The sequence below is a fragment of the Phyllostomus hastatus genome, unplaced genomic scaffold, assembly GCF_019186645.2.
Source record: "Phyllostomus hastatus isolate PE091 unplaced genomic scaffold, TTU_PhHast_1.1 phas_scaffold_39, whole genome shotgun sequence".
NCBI lineage: Eukaryota > Metazoa > Chordata > Mammalia > Chiroptera > Phyllostomidae > Phyllostomus > Phyllostomus hastatus.
Window position 1 is genome coordinate 2,119,492 of NW_025334028.1, and position 6,150 is coordinate 2,125,641.

At 37.9% G+C, this 6,150-nt stretch overlaps 1 pseudogene; it reads right to left on the reverse strand.

Moving 5' to 3' along the window:
- Positions 1-1,340: 1,340 nt before the first annotated feature.
- LOC123806908 lies at positions 1,341-1,864 on the reverse strand (annotated as a pseudogene).
- Between the last annotated feature and the right edge of the window lie 4,286 nt (positions 1,865-6,150).

Below are 6,150 nucleotides of genomic sequence, written 5' to 3' on the forward strand. Positions count from 1 at the left end.
TAACAAGGAAAAAATGTTGCAAATGCAAGGTAACAATAAGAGTACTTGGTCTGATTACACTTCAGTCCTTGGGAGAATTAGCACAGACTTCAGGAAGTTACTTTAAAGATATGCAGTAAGCATTTGCTGCCTCAACTCAGAGTCAGGGAGCTTTAGCAAGAGCAAGACACAAAGCAGCCTAGGTATAATGCAGACCTGATTTCCCACAAGAGAACTGATCCATGGGTTTGGCATCCTGCATGGCACCACACACCTACGGGCTTTCCCATATGACTGATCTATACTTGCCATTCCAGGTGGATAGGTTCCCTATAATAAAATATCAGATGTCTGTTCAATTCATTAGCAGAAATCCACTTTTTTTTTGCAAGAGAGGGTGGGAAGGAAAAAATCACATGTCAAACAAAAATCATTTGGTAAACAACTTCAGAATGTCTAAAAACAAATACAAGAATTTCAGAACTGTTATGGTTAAGAATTGTTTCAGCTACAACTAAGCATCTCTACCTTTACCTTTAAAAATATTTAATAAAGAGTGTTATTCTACATGTTCCACCCAAGAAAAAGGCAGAATTTTACTAAAAATGCTTAATAGCACCCTCCCATTCTTTTCTCAGTCCCTCCCCATAAGTTGCACCTCAAGTGCAAACATTAAATTAACTCTAAGGCTTTTTTTCTGGAGACATTAAAGACATGTGCTTCTGTACAATGTAGATTTTCAAAATAGAAGCTTTCCATAAAAGCACAAAGTGAGATTAATGGGAAAACATTAAATAATCACTAAGACTTGGTATAAAAATAAAAATGTTGAGCAAACCTGATATATGCTTGTATGAATGTGGGAGATGTAAACATAAAGTAAGTAGGCAAATAACCATATAGGCCCTACTTTCTATGTTTGAAATGACTGAAAGGATAAAACACAAAAGATCCAGACTGTTCATAGTTCCTGGGGTTTTAGTTCTGTAAGTATTGTGCTGGACATGTTGGCAGCTAGTGTTTCTAAATCTCTTATATTGATATGATTTTGACATGGGAATAGATTTAAAGATATAACTCACTACTGCATTATTTCAGAAAAAGTCCATTGCTACAAATTATAAGCACATTTTAAAGCTGAACAATAAGAATCTTTTACTAAGTGTCATAATCAGTTGATCAAAACCCAAATGTAGAAGTTGCAATTCTGTCAAGCTTGTGGCCTGGTAAAACTGCTTTTTAATTCTCCTATGGAAGCTTCATTAGATTTATTCACCAAGCCAATATGTTGGCTAATGTGTGTGACAAATTAGGTCCTATCTCAAGTTCCACTTCCAAGGCAATGGCATCAGGCACTTCTTTTATTGAATGCAACAGTTGTTTCTATGACCATTGGAGTCTTTGAAGTGCAGCTACATTTTAGGATGATACTTCTCCAAATATACAAAAGTTGCTTGCTGTTAAAAACTCCATGCTGCTTTTGTCTTATGAATTGCACTGCATCTTCATATTTCATTTCACCTTCAGTTAATGCTAAGGCAATAATCACCAGAGCTCTCCCAAAACCTGCAACACAATAAACAGCAATACAACAACCAGGTTGTTCACAAAACTTAATTTTTACAAGACCTAACCAGTTGTCAACACTCTGGTTGGATGATGGTACACCATCATCAAAAGGTCAGTGAAGAACTTGGATGCCTTCTTTCTCCACAAGAGTAGTATCATGAGCTGCTTCACATACTCTAACTATTGTGGAAATGCCATACTTCTTAAGTTCCTCTATTAATTTGTTTAAGGTCACATTGGTTGGATTGTGTGTAATAAAAAGTCTCATGTTCTTATATATGACTTCCACAGGAGCTGCGCAGTTCATTTGAGCCATGTTAATTTAGTTAAAAAACACTCAATAGTGTTATGAAAGAATTTAAAAGTTGGATACAGAAATGGTGCAAAGAAACCGAGTCTACTTCAATATACTCCACTTGAAATTCTTGGTGCTCTGAGTATGAAGTTGGGAGTAATGGGAAATGAAATGAACCTCCTAACAAGAAGTAATAATTCTTTAAGCCAGTAATACTGAGGCAGTAGAAAAAAAGTGCAGCGAGGATTACCCCATCCAAGCTAGAACTCTTGTAAAATGCTCTGCAGATTTCAGTTCAACATTCGTGTCCAGGTTAACCACTCTTAAAGGGTCTTCTTCGTGAAGTAGTAATGAATTTCTACCATTTGCTTGTCTTCATAGAGGTTGTGTTGTGCCTGGCAGTAATTTCCACTGCCATTCAGAAACTCTCTAAATGTGTCCAACAACACCACAGAATTTAAGAATATGTTTATTCATTGAAGTTTGTAGTCTAATTATACAGCTGATGCTGAGGTGGCAGCAACATAGATGGCAGAGGTGGCAGCAGCTGCAGGGCAGGGGACAACAGTGGTCATGGTGGTGAGGCAAAGCCTTTGCAGTGACGGTGGTATCAGACTCTACCATGCAGTGAATGACTTCTAGTAGAGCACCTAGGCCAAGCTGGCTCTCAGTCAATTGAGCCAATACCTTGTTTTAAAAATTTCTTGGCTTGACTTCCTGGAGTGGAGTGAATTCTTTATATATTTCAAAGATCAAATCCTTGCCCAAGGTATTATTTGCAAATATATTTTCCCATGTGGTCAGTTTCCTTTTCATTTTGCTGATGTTTTCTTTAATTGTGCAGATTTTTATTTTGATGAAGTCCCATTTGTACTTTCCTTTATGCCAGTTGTTCTAGGGGATATATCTGTGAAAATATTGCTGCATGGGATAACTGAGATTTCCTGCCTATGTTCTTCTCTAGGACTGTTATGGTGTTGTGACTTATATTTAAGTCTTTCATCTACATGGATGGATCTGGAGATCATTATGCTAAGTGAAATAAGACAAGCAGTGAAAGACAAATACCATAGGATCTCACCTATAAGCAGAACCTAATCAACAAAACAAACAAGCAAGCAAAATGTAACCAGAGACATTGAAATAAAGTAAGCAAAGGGGAGGGGGGAAAGGGATAATTGGGGAAAATAGAGGAAGGGTCCTCAAGAAACATGTATAAAAGACACATGGACAAAGCCAAAGGGGGTAGGATCAAGGGTGGGAGGAGTAGAGGAAGGAAAATGGAGACAATTGTACTTGAAAAATAAAAAAAATAATAAAATTTTTTTGGTTTGAGAGTCATTTAGTTTATTAGAAGTGTCAGAACTAGATTTGATGGTCAAACAAGGCAACATCTCACCTCCAGTAAAAAAGAGCCCCCTTTGTTGTACAAATATGCAAATCTAAACAGGTTTTCAGATTTCACTCTCTAAAATGTTAGCCTGAATGCAGATGGAGTTTACAGAAAGAAGGATAACCTGGAAGTTCATGGAGGTAAGGAGAGATCTCCAGAGGCTCAGTGGCTGAAAGGCCGGGCAGGCAGTGTTGGGGTCATGGTCTAAGTGTCTAGGAGTAAAGTCACAATCTAGTAAGAGGCCAGCATAGACAATGGATTCAGGCAATTTGATAGTAGATGGTAAAGAGAATTAAGGATCTGACAATGTGTCTGAGGAGGTTTACAGGTACTACATTTGTACCCAAAAACATCCCTAAAAAGTGTTTTAATGTTACTTTTATAAAAGAAAATAAGTTTAGAAAGGTAAAGGTTTTGATTGATGTCTTGCAGTAACCATGTTGTAAAGCAAGGATTGACACCAGGCCTCAGTCCTGTGCCATTCTGGACATAGATTAAGGCAGAATAGACAAATCCAATATTCATTTTTCTGAAATCAATTATCCAACAGATCTTCATTGACATGGAAAAGGAAAAACAAACCACTTCCCTGGAGGGGCTTACAGTCTTGTAAAAACAAGTAGAGAAAATAGTCATCCCCAGTGTGGTCAGCTGAGACTGAAGGAAGACTAAGACAGAACCTGCCTGGAGCCACGGGGCTCAAGAACTGCCCGACCTGGGGGCAAGGGCAGGGAAGGCTTCCAGACCTGAGACGTTTGACCAGTCCTAAGGGAATAGTGGCTAGCCAGGCAATAAAATGGGAAGGCAGAGGAAACTTTGACATGTGCCAAGGTAACAAAGGAGCTAAACTGTAGGAAATGAAGACATTTAGTATATCTGGAACTCAGTGCAACTGAGTAACAGAAGGAACAAATTAAGCTGGCAAAGGATGCAGGGCCTGATCATCAGGGTCCCTGTATGCACACAGAATCCTTTACCCTAAAGATTCAGGGAAGACTTTGAAAGATTTAAAGCAGGAAAATGACATGATTACATTTGTATGTTAAATCGATCCCCCTGCACCAAGGGTGGAGAATAGATTCAAGGGTGTGAGGGACACACAGACAGGTTGTCACCTACCTCCCATATTCTCCTTCTTTGTTCTTAACAGATTTTGCTCCATTGACATGTGGGTTAGCCTGCATTTATTCCTCCAGAACTAGAATCCCCACCCTGTGCTCTGCATCATCTGGCCTTACTTGTTCTTTGGCTTCTGTTGGGGTCCAGCCTTTGAAGGCATTGGCACCTGGGTGCCTCTCAGGCTGCCTGACTGTGGGACTTTCCCACAGCAACAACTCTAATTGAGTTTCAGTAACTCTGTTCCCTCTTTGTGCATCTCAGGTGCAGTGATGACACTAGCTTCCCACAGTAACTAGTCCCAGGGAGCTACACCATTCTTTATTGGCCCTTGTAACCCTGATTGAAACTCAGCAATTTGCCCCTTTAATTATTTTGGAATTGAATTAGCCATCCAGTTCTTGTAGAGACTATCTCCCCATCCCCACTTCCAAAGGACAACTCTGGTTAGTCTAATTTGTCAATAAACCTCAAGCATTCCTTTGACAGGCGTTCTTGATCCAGGGATTAACAAATGACTTCATTTGCACCAATAAGCTTGAAGAGAAAGATGCAGATTGCATGCTTAAATGAGATCTCTCTGTGTCTCTATCTCAGTCTCTTGTTACTTGTCTTGCTTACTGCCACTCTCTTTACTGAACAGGCAATTCCCATTGCCATGAGCCACCACAAACAGCACCTTAATGAAGCTGATCTTGAGGAGGGCAGAGTGGATGGACAGAGGGAAAGTGGGTTGCTCATGTCATCACTTAGCTACTGATGATACTGTGGGCCTGAGCCACCTCTACCTTTGGACTCTCACAATTTGACATAATTCATTTTCCTTTTTTTAAGTCAGTTTAGGCCAAGTGTTTGTATCACAGATAGCCTAAAGCATTCCTAAACATACTAAGGGTAAAAAGAATGGAAACAAAGAGACACAAGAGACTATTACAGTTGTCCAAGCCATAAAAAGAAAACACAAAGGAAAAAAGAGAGAGAGAGCCTAAATTATGACACCTGGCAGTGTTAATGATGGAAGGAAAAGAGCCAAATGCTCAGTCAATGTCATTTCTCTATGTTGCATGAATGATAAATAAATATAATTATCAGACTTCTAATCCAGATAAAAGCCAAACAATAGGTAGAAATCGTCATGTTGTCTAAATACCATGCTGGAATTTATTTCAGAGATCAGATGTGAAGATAATATAAATAATATAAGCAGTCATGTTTAAGATCACTTAATGATTTCAGGTTATTTTAAAATACTGTTGCAGTTTGTACAGATATATCATTGTCCAAATTTTGAGACAGGTAGTCTTGTGTCAGTTCTAATTATTATTATTAAATAGTATAATGGCAACAATGTTTGATGCCACAGATGCATTACTTATATGTCAAGTGAAATGTGATTTTCTATAATTAATGGTCACACATTTCACATTTTAAGCCTTCCAATGCTGCAGTTTAACCAATAAAACCTATAGTAAACCTTTAAAAGTTTGTTAAAGAATTCTTTTATAAATAATCTTATTCTTCAAATGTGTTTCAGATTTGTAAATTCCTGTTTTTGACTCTAAACATTTTTTTCTTAAAGCAAGACAAAGCTTTACAAATCCAATCTCTTGAAATTACATGATCAGTCAACAAATATTTATTTTTTATGTGAAATTTTAAGATATTTCTCCAGGTGCTCTGGTCAAAAAGTCCTCAGATATTTTTTTCAACAGTCTAATTAAAAGAGTACTACAAATAAGCTTTACTAAAAATGAAAGGTATGATAGTGAAAAGATGCATTAAATATACAAAGTACAAA